The 15,434-nt window shown below is 41.6% G+C and overlaps 1 long non-coding RNA gene across 1 annotated transcript in view; it reads left to right on the top strand.

Annotated features, from left to right (window-relative positions):
* The window catches only part of LOC129511532 (uncharacterized), a 41,001-nt gene extending 32,152 nt beyond the window's left edge, over positions 1–8,849 (top strand). Inside the window, exon 3 of the long non-coding RNA XR_008664857.1 lies at positions 8,816–8,849. This is a non-coding gene — a long non-coding RNA (uncharacterized LOC129511532). The remainder of the gene's footprint in view (positions 1–8,815) is intronic.
* Positions 8,850–15,434: the final 6,585 nt, after the last annotated feature.

The raw sequence follows: 15,434 nt of genomic DNA, 5'->3' as shown, positions 1-15,434 counted from the left end.
AAATTCTCAGATTGGGTCTCATTGAGAATAGGATTTTTGGGCAAATGAATTGAAGGAGGCCAGGGAAATAAGCACAGAGTTATTTGGAAGAAGAGTATGATAGGAAATGGAACAGCCACTGGAAAGGTCCTGAGGAGGTAGTGTACTTGGTCTATTCAAAGCACAGTAAAGAGGCTAATGTGTCTGGAGTGGAGTGACAGAGGTGGGGCCACAGCACATAGGGCCTTGTAGGACACTGTGAAGACTGTGGCCTAGTATTACTAATTGCATAGTGATTCCAAATCAGTTCAGGCATTGAGAGTATAAATAGACTTCAAAATTGGATTCTCTGAGCTATCAGAGACCTTTAAGGGAATGGAGTTTTCTTGCTCACCAATCTGTGAATTCCTTCCACAGCATTGCCAGCATAGAGTCATCTTATCTTGCCTTTTCTTGGATACCCTGGTGACAGAGTGCTCTCATTTTCCCAAGGTAACCCATCTTTCTAGTTTTGCCTGGTGGAAGAGTCTCTCTTTCATCAAGCTGATATCTGACTGCCTGTCACTGCCATCCATCACCTTTATTTCTACCCCCTGAAGGCCGTTCAGACTATAAGTCTAATTTTTCTTCCTCATGACAGCCCTTCAAATATTTGAAGACAGCTGCCACATCCCTAGAGTTTTCTCTTCCGCAAGCCAATATCCAGTTCCTGCTGTCATTTCTTGTATGACAAATATATGCAATTTCTGCTCTTTCTCCTCTGACTCTGCTCCAGCTCTATTTACTTTATGGCCAGAAGGCAGCCCGGATGTGCCTGGCTGGAGAAGATCAGAACAGAGACATCCCATCTTTGGACTGGGTGTTGGCCTGCATCCTGATGGTCATATAATGAAGGAGGAAGACTTTGAAACCGATTGGCATGGGTTCAGATCCCAGCACTGCCCCTTGATAGTTGTGTGGCTCTGGAGAATAGTTTAGTCTGATAGTTGTGTGGCTCTGGAGAATAGTTTAGTCTCTCTAAACCTTTGTTTCTCTATTGTGAAGTGAAGATAGAGATGTGTTGCAAAAATTTAGTAGTTTGATGAGTTTATAGTTGCCTGGAATCTTTAAGGGTTTGAAGTTGATTATTGAAAATCTCTTCTGTACTTCTGACAACTCTTCCCTCCCCACATCCTCTGTAACATTTTATTCCCAGAGCCTGATCTCATAAAATACAACCTCCTAAGTCCCTAGCAGAAATACTCTTTATGCTTTTCTTCTAATCCCTTAACAGGAGATATGCAGAGTCTATAGGGGTTTTATTTCCTTCAGCAAATTTAAAAATACAGTGAAGAAGTTTCATTGGTCCAATGTCCAGCTCCTTAGAGGCTGTAGAGGTGATTTAGGGAGTTATTCAGGAGGTCATGGGCAAATACTATGGGAAGGAGTAGATGAAGTGATTCCCCTACATTCTGGCTGCCTAACCTTGTAACAAAATGTGCCTTTACTCTAAATCTAGGAGAGCGGGCTCTTTCCTTGTAATATGGCAGAAAGGGTGTCACTAGAACTGTCTTTCTCATCATGGACACAGCTCTGCAATGAATATGACTTTCACTGCCCATCTGAGGCTGAGGGATAAGGGCAGACACTGTCCCTGAAGGGCTGTAGCCATTCTGCTGTGGGAGGTGGGGAGTTGGGAAAAAGGCTGCAGCATATCAGGACCAATATGAGGACTGGTTATTTAGCCAAATTGAGCCCTTCTCTCTGCCATTCTGGTTGAGAGCTCCTCATCTCTTGCTTGGACTGTTGTACTTAGCAATCTCCTATCTAGGGCCCTGTCTCCAGTCTCAACCCCTGTTCTCCCTGTGCTCTGATTATGACATTACTCTCAATGGCTCTCCTGGCAATCAAGAGGCTCCTGCCTACTTCACTTTCTTGTTTCATTGGAACTTCCCTACCTTATAACCAGCCTCCCCTTAGCTGTGGTCTTTTTCTTTTCTTTTTTTTTTCTTTTCTTTTTTTTTTCTTTTCTTTTCTTTCTTTTCTTTTCTTTCTTTTTCTTCTTCATATTTTTTTAGAGAAAGAGTGAGAGAGAATGTACATATGCACAAAGAGGGAGGAGAAATAGAGGGAGAGAAGAGAGAGAGAGAATCTCAAGCAGGCTCCATGCTCAGTGCAGAGCCAGATGCAGGGCTCGATCTCACAACCCTGAGATCATGACCTGACCTGAAATCAAGAGTTGGATACTTAAATGATTGAGCCACCCAGTGCCCCATTAGTTGTGGTTTTAAAATTATTTTCAATCCCTTAAAAATACTGTTCAAGTCCCAGCCTCCAATATCCTCTGTATATGCTGCCAACCCTGCCTGAAATAACCTTCTTTAGTTTTGTTTTTTGTGTTGTTTTGTTTTTTGCTTAATGAATTCTCATCCATTTTTAAAGATCCTTTTCAAATATCATTTTATTTATGAGGACTTACTGGTTCCTTCAGGAAAAGTTTTATTACTCCCTCCCCCATGCTCTTAAAACACTTAGCACATAGCTCCATTGCATTATAATTGATGTGTTCTATTACAGTGATCTCTTCATGTCTCCTCCACTAGAGTATGAATGGACAGAGTATAGTACTTTTCTAGGGCTACCATAAAAGTACCACATACTGACTTAAAACAACAGAAGTGTGTTCTATCACAGATCTGGAGGCTTGAAGTCTAAAATCAGGGTGTCTGCAGAGCTATGCTCCCACTGAAGGCTCTAGAGAAAGATCTTTCCTTGCCTCTTCCTAGCTCCTGGTGATTGCTGGCAATCCTTGGCATTCCTTGGTTTGCAGATACATCCCTCCAATCTCTGCCTCTGTTGTCACATGACCTTCTTCCCTGTGACTCTAGGCAAGTCTCCCTCTCCTTTCTCTTCTAAGATAGCAGTCACAGGATTAGGGTCCATATAATCTGACAATATGGCCTCATTTTAATTTCATTATATCTGCAAAGACCCTGTTTCCAAATAAGGTCACATTTGCAGGTTGGGGAGGGTTGGGACTTAAAAATATCTTATTTGGGAGACACAATTCTACTGAGAACACTAGTTTTTATATATTTATGTACTGACATTGCCTGGCATATAAGAGGTACATAAAAATGCTCATTAAATGGTGAATGCATAAATGACAAGTAAAAGGAAGAATAAGTTATCTCAATATACACTCATTCACTGTGTGCCCTCATCTATGCTAGTCCTATGCTAGGTGCTGAGGTTTCAGAGGAGAATAAGATGTGGCTTCAGCCCTCATTTCCTCCCCATAAAGTACCTGTATCTTTTACAATCCTGAGCTAACCCCGAGTAAGAACTTTAAATAGCTTTAAATACACCTACCAGGGTTTCTGATGCCAGAGTGCTCATGACTAATTCAGGACCTCCCTGGCAGTAAGTCCAGCGGTGTTAGCATCCAGCTGGGACCCCCATTACCTGAGGATCACAGGGTCCTGTTCCCATTCCACAGTAGTGAGGGTTTTACTCTCTGCATCTACACAGAGTATAGACCTGTAGGATCTTTTGAAGCAAGTCCCCACTTCCCACCCTTATTCTCTGTGTTTTATTTCTTCACTTGTGAGATGGGGATGACACCCAGTCTTTAGGTTGCTGAGATATTGGACACAGAAATAATTTATTAGTTATTTGGTATTCAAAATGTATTTTGATGCACAATCTTCCTATCCTAGTATTCTCACTCTTATGCAAGGTGACCTTTCAGTTCCTCCCATCAAGAGGTAGAGACCATATGCTCCTTGAACATAGCCTTGACCACATGATTTATGTTGAACATAGCCTTGACCATATGAGACAGTAGCAAATACGATGCAAGCACTTGGTTGAAAAGCATTTGAATATTGATACTTGTTCTTGTGGCTCTTGGTAGTCTTTACAATACTTACTTGGGACTCTGAAAGATGGCAGACCCTGCTTTCCTTCTGGACAGTCCCTACGGTTCAAAAATGCCCTTGGGGTCCAGTAACTTCAGATATCCTGAATCTCATCATAGTGCCACACTCACTTATTAATGAGTCTCTTTCTTCACACTGTGTATACTATTGAGCAAATAAAATAAAAAGCTGGCTTTGGCTTCTGGGAATACTTGGTCTAAGACCGTGTACACTTTGCATCAACTGTAAAGAGAGCCTGAAGCAGTGCTGAATATGTATATTGATTAAATATATCCCCCAAAATGCCATACCTATAAATTGATCCTCACTTAGAAAGGGATTTTACAATCATATTTCAACTGACCCTCATAACAGTCCTGTGAGCCAGGATGGTGATGCTATCCCCTTTAATTTATAAAGAATTTCAGGCCTAGAGAGTAACATCTTCCTCAAGTCACATAGCTAGTGTATCAGTTAGTGTTTGCTGCATAATAGCCATCGTAATAATTAGTGGTTTAAGATAACACTCATTTACAAGCTGATATTCCTGCAGGTTGGCAATGTAACTTGAGATCCTTGGGCAGTTCTTCTGCTGGTATTGCTTGGGCTCATTCCTGCAGCTGTGAATTGGTTGTTTTAGGATACCCTCATTCAGGTGGTGCTGGTTGTTAGCTGGGGTGGTGCAGATGATTGGGCTATGTCTCCAGTAGACTAATCTGGGCTTATTCATGTAGCAGAATTTCTAAGAACCACAAGGAAGAACTAATGTTCAAGTGTTTTACAACCTGTGCCTGCATGGTATTTACCACGATCTCATTGGACAATGCAAATTACAAAGTCATATTCAGGGAGTCAGGAAATAGAACCCACCTTTTTTTTTAAGATTTTATTTTATTTATTCAGAGAGAGAGAGAGAGAGAGAGGCAGAGACACAGGCAGAGGGAGAAGCAGGCACCATACAGAGAGCCTGACGTGGGACTCGATCTGGGTCTCCAGGTTCACGCCCTGGGCTGCAGGCGGCGCTAAACCGCCGCGCCAGGGGGCTGCCCTAGCACCCACCTTTTGATGGGAGGAGCTTCAAGGTCACTTTACAAAAGGACAAGAATATAGTGATAGGAAGATTTGTGTTTCTCTTTACAATTCGCTACAGCTAGTGATAGAGGTAGGATAGGAACTAAATATTGTTCAGTATTCCTCCTCCTGCTCTGGCAGAGGCCAAATAAAATGACCAAATAATACTCAGCTGATCAATGTCTTTTTTTGTTTGTTTTGCTTAGTAAGTTATGTTTCTGCCCTATATGTATAGCACATTACAACTTTTCAAATAGGTGTAGATGTTGGGACGCCTGGGTGGCTCAGTTGATTAAGCGTCTGCCTTCAGCTCACGTCATGATCCGGGAGTCTTGGGATGGAGCCCCAGGTCTGGCTCCCTGCTCAGCAGGGGGTCTGCTCTCCCTCTCCCTTTGTCCCTCCCCCCACTTGTGTTCTCACTTGCTCTCACTCACCCTCTGTCTCTCAAATAAATAAATAAAATCTTTAAAAAAAATGTGTATGTCCTAATACAAAGACCAGCAAATAAATGAGGACTGTTTGTGAATAGGGAACATGAAATATGTAAGCTGAGAGATGGTGTCAATGACACCTTCAATTTCAATTTAAGTCAGTATTTTTTATTCAGCATCTATTAAGTCTGACACTATGTTAAGTTCATGAATACAAAAGTGGATAAGTCCTTCTTGTTCAATTGCTCACAGAACTCTCAGAAGTCTAGTGAAAGAGATAAACATAGGACAGAAATTAATTATAACACAGTGGGAAAAGTTTCATTAACGAAGTTTCATATATAGTGCTTTAGGGAGTACACAAGGAGCAATTAATTCTGACTCAGAGATTCAGAGATGTGGTCAGAGATGGCTGCAGAGAGAAAGGTACTGATAGCAGGTGCAGTTTTACCTGTGCAAAAGCACAAAGGTGTCAGTTTGTATGGAATATTCTGGGAACAATAAAACCATAGAACATGGAGGGGAAAGTGGGCACAGTGACTAGGGATGGAGACTGGGAAGGCTATAAGTGACTTTAGATGCCATGCTAAAGGATTTGAAATTCATCCTGAGAGTTATGGGGTAACATGGAAGACTTTTATTTTATTTTATTTTTTTTTAACATGGAAGACTTTTAGAGTGGTAGGGTGAGGGCAGAGAGACAGTTTTATATCTACACAGTAGGATGATTGTAGGCTACACTCAGGAAAAAAACAGAAAATGGGGACCAACTCAGAAGTTTTGCTAAGAGGTGATGGTAGGCTGACTCAAGGAACTACGAGTAGAATTGAAGAGAGAAGGAACTCAAAACTATTTTGGAGGACAGCTCAATGAATGAATGGTTGTGTGCGGGGAATGAAAAGGGGAAAGTAGGTGATTGGGAGCTGGGATAATAAAGACTGACATAGAAGTAGATCATGGGTCGGGACAAAAGTAGGGGAGAAGGGATGGCAGGTTCAGATGGTGCCATGTTCAGTTGTAAGGATTTCCAGAGAAGTATCCAGATAAGTTTGTCACTGAATACCAGGTCTGAAGCTCCAGAAAGAGACATAGGTAGGTGTCCAGTTGGAGGTCGTCTACACATAGATGGAAATTTTGTTAGAATTCGTTTGATGGTAATGAATAGAAAGTTCAATTCAAGCCACATTAAAACAAAACAGAAAAAAGGTGGAGGTTTGAATTCTATTAAGAATATCACTGGAAAGTCCTGGGATAGTCTTGCTTCAAGCATGGCTGGATCAAGAGTCCCAGTGATGCTACATTATCTGGCCTCTCTTTCTCTTTGCTCTGCTTCCTTCTGTATGTTGCTTTATTCCAGGCATGTTTCTTTTTCTAGATGGTAGCAGCATGCTGTCAATCAGTCACTTATTTATGAAATTTTACCAGTCCATCCAGATTCAGAGGACACAGTTTTAGAACCTGTGCCAGGCAAGGCCAGAGCATGCCCAAGGAACTCTCCAGAGGCTTTTGGATTCATGTGGTTTGCAGCCTCCTGGCTGTTCTGCAGGGTTTTGAATGTATATGAGTCCATGCAGTGGGGGTGACTCGCCATATTCAGATCACAGTTCTTTTTCTGGAGCCAAATTATTCTAGTTCTGTTCTGGGCAAGGCTAGGGCACCCCCAAAGAATTCTCTTAATGATTTTGGAATCTCTGGATTTCCTACAGGAAAAGAAAGGAAATGGGAAGGAAGGAAAGGGAAGGGTATGGAAGGGTATATGTTTAAATATCACCTTGGGTGGTCTTGGGTTCTTGATGCTTCTCATCTGAGGCTCCTCTCCTTGCCTCCTGAGACACTGGGTAGATGAGAAGGCCCAATGGAGACAGTGCAGCATTGGAGGAATGGATAGCCAGAGATAAACCTCGGGAACATCCACAGCAAAGAAAGAAATAATAGTGAAAGAAAATGAGAGCGAGGGATCCCTGGGTGGCGCAGCGGTTTAGCGCCTGCCTTTGGCCCAGGGCGCGATCCTGGAGACCCAGGATCAAATCCCACGTCGGGCTCCCAGTGCATGGATCCTGCTTCTCCCTCTGCCTGTGTCTCTGCCTCTCTCTCTCTCTCTGTGACTATCATAAATAAATAAAAATTAAAAAAAAGAAAAAAGAAAATGAGAGCGATCAGTGAGTTTTGAGGAGAACCAGAAAAAAACTGTTTCATTTATCCTCGTTCCAGAACACCAGGATTATCAGACATCCCATCTATCTATCTCTTACTCTTCTGTCTCTGGAGCCCTCTTTACCAACAGTTCATTTCTTTAGCATGTTAAACACTTCACCAATTGCTGTAAACAGCCCCACGGTGCACATACAACACTTATCATGCATATTAGACTATTAATATGGAGGAAGGGGGCAGCAAATAGATAATCAAATTTAATTCGATTTTTTCCCCAAGAATAGCATAAGTCAGCACAGAGTACTGTGTCTTAATGGCCTCTAAAGACACTTTTATCCAAGAGAATTAACTCATTTTCTTTGAATTTTAGCATTAGGAGCTCCAGTGGCTCCTAGAAGATCTTTTCATATCTTTTGAATAGCAAACTCAAAAATCAAGCGTTTAGGTCAGGTGAGAGGAAGGTGGATGCACTTGTTCTGATTGTCTGTTTCTTCACCTGAAAGAATACCACCACTCTGTCAGTTACTATAAAAATTACATGACATAATGTTTGTCAAGTGCTTCAAATGCTCATGGTATATAGTGGCAAACTCAATCATATGGTAGCTATTAATAAATAACTAGGTACATGAAACCCTTTAAGTGTATTTTTTTTTGTTTTAAATCACCACCCTCCTCTTTTACACTCCTATCTACCTTTCATGCTTATTTTTCTCTGTACCACTTATTTCCATCTGATACATGTAGGGGAGGAAGAAAACTTTTCTCTTCTACTCTCTATGTTTTCTAGGAGGCCCTGCTGAAGACTTGTATATTAAACTGACCAAAGACAGATTAATAAGAGAAAATGGTGATGGGCATTAAGGAGGGCACGTGATGTGATGAGCACTGGGTGTTATGCCCAACTGATAAATCATTGAGCACTACATCTGAAACTAAGTACATACTTTATGTTGGCTAATTAAATTTAAGTTAAAAAAAAAAAAGATAGGGCACTTGGATGGCTCAGTGGTTGAGCATCTGCCTTTGGCTCAGGTCATGATCCCAGGGTCCTGCAATTGAGTCCCATATCAGGTTCCCTCCAGGGATCCTGCTTCTCCCTCTGCCTATGTATCTGTCTCTCTGTGTGTCTCATGAATAAATAAATACAATCATAAAAAAAGATGCTATGTAAGTCCAAGTTCTAATCACCCCTTTGAGTTACTCATCACTGGATTTCTTCTGTGTGTATGCATGCTCCACATATGAATAAAATTTGTGTATTTTTCTCTTATTAATCAGGCTTTGGCTGTTGTTTTCAGAGAGCTTGTGTTTGGCAGCTAATACAGGTAAGTAACCAGAAGATGATATTACCTATGTGAGCGTGGAATGCACAGACAGCTGAAGAAGCACATAGGTGTGTCAGGCAGGCAACAAGGTCAGTCAGACCATGGAATTCCTTCTGTGCTATGATTCCTGGCCTCCTTTAATGCTCTGACCCAAGCCAAGAGGAGACACAAAATCCTCCACTATATTCCCTAACATGGCTGTTTCAAGACAAAGCTCTTTAAATAAGACTTCACAAAGGGTTATTGGATCATAGGGAAATAAACCTAGGGGAAACAACAAATCTAGAATCTTTGCTGCTCACAAAGGTAGCCACTAGCCATGTGTGGCTATTTAAATCTAAACTTATTAAAATTACATAAAATGAAAAATTCACTGGTTTAGTCATGCTAGCTGTATGTGGCTAGCGCTTACTTTATTGGACAGTGCAGATATAGGACTTTCCCATCACAGCAGGAAGTTTAAGCTGCTGCATGGGCCTAGGTAATGTGGCTCAAGCCATATGCTGCTCAGACTTGAATGTGCATAGAGATCACCAAGGGGGTCTTTTTAAGAAGCAGATTTTGATTCATTAGGTCTGGAGGTGGCACCTAAGAATATGCATTTCCACTAAGCTCCCTGGTGATGCTGACACTGATGGTTCACCAGCCACCCTTTAGTAGCAGAGACTAAGAAGTCAGGGCATGTTCTCCAGTACTCGTAGGAAAGAGATGGTGCCCAGGAGGCTTCTGCATTAACTCCTTCCACACCCATCCTGGGTCTTCTTTCTTTCTTCAAGGTAAAAAAGGACACATAATATATTAATCCCTTTGTCCCTTACTAGAAGTTCATGGCTTATACAAGTGCATGGATTAAAGAATCAGAATGCCTATGTTAAATTCCTGGCTTTTTTTTTTTTTTTTTAATTCCTGGCTTTAGAATCTACTAGCTGTGTGAACTTGAGCAAGTTACTTAACCTCTCTGTGCCATAGTTTCTATCATCCAGATAGAATAATATTTTATAATGTCTGATACTTTGGAAGTATCTTGTAAGTGTTAATGATTATATTTATTAATCAAATAAATTTTATTGCAAGGCATATTTTCTCATGTATCTACCCTATACTAGGGACTAGGAAGCACAGTGATGATCATTACTTAAAAGGGCTCCTAGGTGGAATTGCAGATGTCTGGCATCAGTATAGGTCTTTGGGAATGAGATATATGTACTTTGTTTAATAAGAAAAAGATGGCACATTCTATGAAAATCTATGCCTCTCTTGTACTCTGCAGCTTGGTATTTTTGTTGACATTATAGGGCAACCCAGCTTGTAGCTTAAACAGTAAGATACAGTTCCTACATACGCAATTGAAAGATATGTCACCAGACCCAGTCTCTGCACAGACCTAGTCAAGGAAAGACAGTCCAGTATTAACATTATTAAAAGCAAATCTATGGTTTACTGGCTTCTCTTTTAAAAAAAGAAAGATTTTATTTGAGAGAGAGAGAGAGAGCATGAGTGGGAGGGGGTGCACAGAGGCAGGGAGAGAAGCAAAATTCCAGCTGAGCAGGGACCCCGATACAGGCCTATATCTCAGGATCCTGGGACCATGACCCAAGCAGAAGGCAGACACTTAACCAAATGAGACACCCAGGCTCCCCTGTACTGGCTTCTCTTAATAAGTGTCTTAGAGGATATAATTTGTGACTCAGAGCAGTGCTTCTTAGGATCTTTTTTCCCTGTTACTCCTGATTCCTTTCCTCATTCTCATCTTCCCATCAAATCTTTACCTGAAACCAAGCCCATGATTCTTCCCTACCTGCTTCTTCCTGTTTCCCACTCATGTAGTAAGGCCCAGAACTTGCCTCTCCCACCTGCCCATCCCTCACTCGTCAGCTGTTTCCTCTGACATCCTCCTCCTCCAGTCTTGATGTTCATAGGCCCACTTCCTTTCAGAAAGCATATACTCCTAGCCTTCTCCATATCTTGCCACCTGCTGGGAGAGAAAGTGTGGCTGTAGCTCTCACTGCTTCTAGGTGGAAATCTGTCCAGTTCTTGGGTTACAGCAGAGAGCTCAGAAACTGACCTGAAAGCAAAACTCCTTCCTCCATAGAAAAGAGCATGGAGGGTATGATGGACAGAATTCTAAAATGTTCCCTAAGATTCCTGCTCCTGGAGTGCACACCCTACATTATGTCCAGGACTATGAACATGCTAGATTTTACTCCTGTAGTTAGGTTGTGTTACATGGTTGTTGATTTTAAGAAAGGGGGATAGCTCAAGGGGAGCTTGACCTATTCAAGTGGGCACTTTGAAAACAGAGGGTTCTCACAAATATGACACTGACATAGCTATGGACTCACTTATCAGTCAGTAGAACAGAATGTAGAATCCTAAAGTAGGTCCTAACATATATGATAATTTAGTATTTGACTAAAGTGATTTTACCAAACGAAAAAGTGTGGGTAACTTAATAGATGGTGCTGACAACTGGCTATCCAAGTGGAAGAAAGTAAAATTGGATCCTGCCCTTAAAACATCGAAAGAGACCTTCTAGATATATTACACGCATAAGTGTAGTAATAATAAAATTGTTCTACAGTATAATCTAAGAGACTGTGTATAATATCAGGCAGGGGAGATCTTAACCAAGTTTGGAAACCCAGAAGTTATTAACGACATGTAGATATATTTGATGTCATAAAACCAAAGATAAGTTGAAAAAAATGGTCACATAATGATACCTCAGTGATTAATATCTACAGTAGAAAAATGAGCTGTAACAAATGGACAAGAAAAGATAAATAACCCAAAGGAAAAATGAATAAAAAAGATAAACAGGAAATTTAAATAAGTGCAAATAACCGAGAAACATGTGAAAATGATAAATTTCTCAGTAAAACAAATGCATATTAAAATACTACAGTCACTTTTCTCCAAACAAAACATTTAAAATTCTTTTTTTTTAAATAAATTAATTTTTATTGGTGTTCAATTTACCAACATACAGAATAACACCCAGTGCTCATCCGTCAAGTGTCCCCCTCCGTGCCCGTCACCCATTCACCCCCACCCCCCGCCCTCCTCTCTTCAATTGTGAGTATGGATATGGGGAGTTGCATACTCTCAAACATTGCTAATGGTAATAGGAATTACTATAACCTTTTTAGAAACAAATCACTGAATATGACAATTAGTGTGTATATATATATATAATCTGTAATTTTCAAATTGAAATCTATATAAATATATAATGTGTATTCGCTTATAATGTGCATTACTAAAAAAATAATAATAAACCACATGGCGAAGCAAACAAAACAAACAAAAGCAGAAAGTTTTCTTCACTTGGTCATTGAGGATGAAGTGAGAGAGATATGTTCCTTCTGGCCTGGAAGAAGAAGCAACAGCCATGCTGTAAACAGCCCATGGAGGCCAATTGGCAAGGAACATGGGGGATCTCTAGGAAGCCCTTGACAAAGAAAACCCCAGGCTTACGACCACAAGGAGCTGATTTTGACCAACTTCAATGAGTTTGGAAGTGAATTATTTCTCCAGAGTATCCAAGAAGGAACACAGCCTGGTCGACACCTTGATTTTGGTCATGTGAGGCCCTGAGAAGTGACCCAACTAAGCTTTGGATGGTAGGATTTGGTAATTGGAGAGAACAGAGAAAGCATTTAGGTAAGGGGGTTGATTTAAGGAAAAGTGTATGGGCAGGAATATGCATGCTATGTTGGGGAAGAGGGAGGAGACTGCTCCAGACTCTGCCTATCCAGGTTCTCTTCCTTTGCTGCAGATGGTCCAGACGACTCCCTGTACTTTCACACCTCTGGGAATTTGTGTGTACCCATCCCCCAGCTCTAACTCCCTCTCCTCCTCCCTACTTGTCTTTCAAGACCCAGCTCAAGGTTCCTCCCCTGCACACCCCCAATTTCCCAATCTCAGAAAGGTTAATCCCAAACTCAAGGTTTTATAGCTCATTAATGGAAGCAGGGACTCCCAACAGCCTTGCTCATTCTACTGTTCCACATCTAATGAAGAAAGGAAAGAAGCTCCTTGCTAGGTCAATAATCAGCTTCAAATTCATCCCTTTTGCCTAATTCTCATTTCCGGATGCCAGATTTTCTTAAAGCAGGTGCACTGTAACCTGGCCAGGCTAGCAGCCCTAATTCTATAGGAGCCTCTGGCTTCGGATTTCTAATGAAGCTGGAGCTGCAAGTTGCTGCCAGAAGCCTCCAGTGAGAACTGGAGGCCCCTGGGCTCTTCCCACAGGATCATGTTCTCATTTCCTCCTCCAGAAAGTGGGGCTAAAATAAGCCCAGGGGCTGAGAAAGGGGTGAGTCAGAGCTCTCAGAGTGAACAATCACTGCATTGCAGCTCCTTGTAAGAAACATCCCCCGTAGGCCCCAGGTTGTTTATGCCAAGAGCTGTAAGTCTGAAAAATGAGCTCTCCTAAGACAAGGTGTCAGCAAGCTCCCCTTCCTGGAGATGGCATGGTGGTACTTCATAGTGTGGAAACTTTCTGTGCTAGTATAAAGGGAAGGCACACATCCCTCTGAGCTGGGGAAACATGGTGACAAGGGAGGAGGAGCCTGGGCTGGAAGCTAAGTGACATGAGGTTTAGCCCCAGGTTCCCTGCTGACCAGCTGTGTTGAATCAGGTAATGCTCTTTACCCCTCTGGGTCTCCTTTTGCTCAGTTGCAAGATAAAAACTTAAGTCCACATATTTTCAAGTTTCCCTCTGGCTCTGGAGTTCTTTCAGTTTATCTGAGTTACTTACCAATTGCCAGGTCTCCTGGTTCACTGTCAGGTCCTAGACTGGCATGGATGTTAAATGTGGAGAAAGGAATGCTGACATGGCCCATGGCAGATGCTGCTTACATGAACCAGGCTCAGTTGGCATCCACTGATTTATTGGGCCAGGCATCTGGGAGACAGCTGGGGATGAGAAGTGAAAAAGAAAGTCTCCCTCAAAAACTCCCTGTCCAGCAAACAAGAGTGTCCACAGACATATGAACAACAAGAAGGTGACCAGTAGGGGCACCTGGGTGGCTCAGGGGGTTAAGCATCTGCCTTTGGCTCAGGTCATGATCCCAGAGTCCTGGGTTGGAGCCCTGCATTGGGCTCCCTGCTCAGTGAGGAGTCTGCTTCTCCCTCTCCTTCTGCCCCTTACCCCTGCTCATGTGTGCTCTCTCTCACTCTGCTCTCTCAAATAAATAAATAAAACTTCTTTAAAAAGCAGTTACCCAGTAGCACAAATGGCCTCACTAAGCCCTGATTAAAAGATACACACAAGGAACTCAGAATGGAAACAGTCCACAGTAGTCCAAGTGGAAGAGAGCTTCGATCTGATACTAGATTTTCTCCACCTCAACCAAAAGTTTTAATGAGAGAGAGATCAGTATGAAAAGAACAGAGAGGTCAAAATTCATTTTCCTCAGATGATCCAACATTTTAATATCCATATAGTTTTCTCCAGACAGCAAAAATAGTTCAGGATGGCTTTTACCCCTGAGTATCCCCATAATTGAAAGAAAAATCATCCACATGCAGTGACAGGGGCCACTTGACTAAGATAATTTTTTTTTTTTTTGCGAGAGAGCACGCACCCGCACCTGCATCCATGTATGCTTGGTGGTGGAAGGGGTGGAGCAGAGGGGAGGAGGAAAGAGAATCGAAGCAGGCTTCCATGCCCAGTGCAGGTAGCCAGACACAGGGCTCGACCTCAGAACCTGAGATCATGACATAAGCCAAAATTAAGAGTCCAAAGCTTAATTGACTGAGCCATCGAGGCACCCCTTGACTGAGAAAACTTTTAATCCCAAGAGTAAAAGATTTAATAATGCCTATGAGTGAAGATTCTAGTCCTATTAGGATCACCATCCAATATATTTACTACCATCCAATAGTTACTACCATCCAATATAGTTACTGCAGCTAGCACTTCCAATATGCCTTTTAATCATTTTAAAACACTTATTTAAGACATTGCATCTTTTTTTAAGACATTGCATCTTAAACCACATTTAAAACAAATATTAAAATTTAATTACATATTTTAATATTCCAAATACGACCATGAGGCATCATTTAATTTTGTGATTTTTCTCATTAATGAGATATTTTACCTTCAAGTTTTTGTTTTGATACTTGAAAAATTAAATAAGTAAAGTTCGAGATATACACATGGAACATGAATAAAAATAAGCATCCAGAAGACGAATAAGACATGTATCCATCCCTATATAATAAATATATGTATAAAACCACCAATCAGAAATACCCACCATTTGCTTCAACGTGGATGGAACTGGAAGGTATTATGCTGAGTGAAGTAAGTCAATCGGAGAAGGACAAACATTGTGTGTTCTCACTCATTTGGGGAATATAAATAATGGTGAAGGGGAACATAGGGGAAGGGAGAAGAAATGTGTGGGAAATGTCAGAAAGGGAGACAGAACATAAAGACTCCTAACTCTGGGAAACGAACTAGGGGTGGTGGAGGGGGAGGAGGGCGGGGGGTGGGGGTGAATGGGTGACAGGCACTGAGGGGGGCACTTGATGGGATGAGCACTGGGTGTTATTCTGTA

The sequence above is a fragment of the Nyctereutes procyonoides genome, unplaced genomic scaffold (genome assembly GCF_905146905.1).
Source record: "Nyctereutes procyonoides isolate TBG_1078 unplaced genomic scaffold, NYPRO_anot_genome, whole genome shotgun sequence".
In the NCBI taxonomy this organism is placed as follows: domain Eukaryota; kingdom Metazoa; phylum Chordata; class Mammalia; order Carnivora; family Canidae; genus Nyctereutes; species Nyctereutes procyonoides.
The sequence above is the reverse complement of the archived record's forward strand: the minus strand, read 5'-3'. Positions and strand labels throughout refer to the sequence as shown.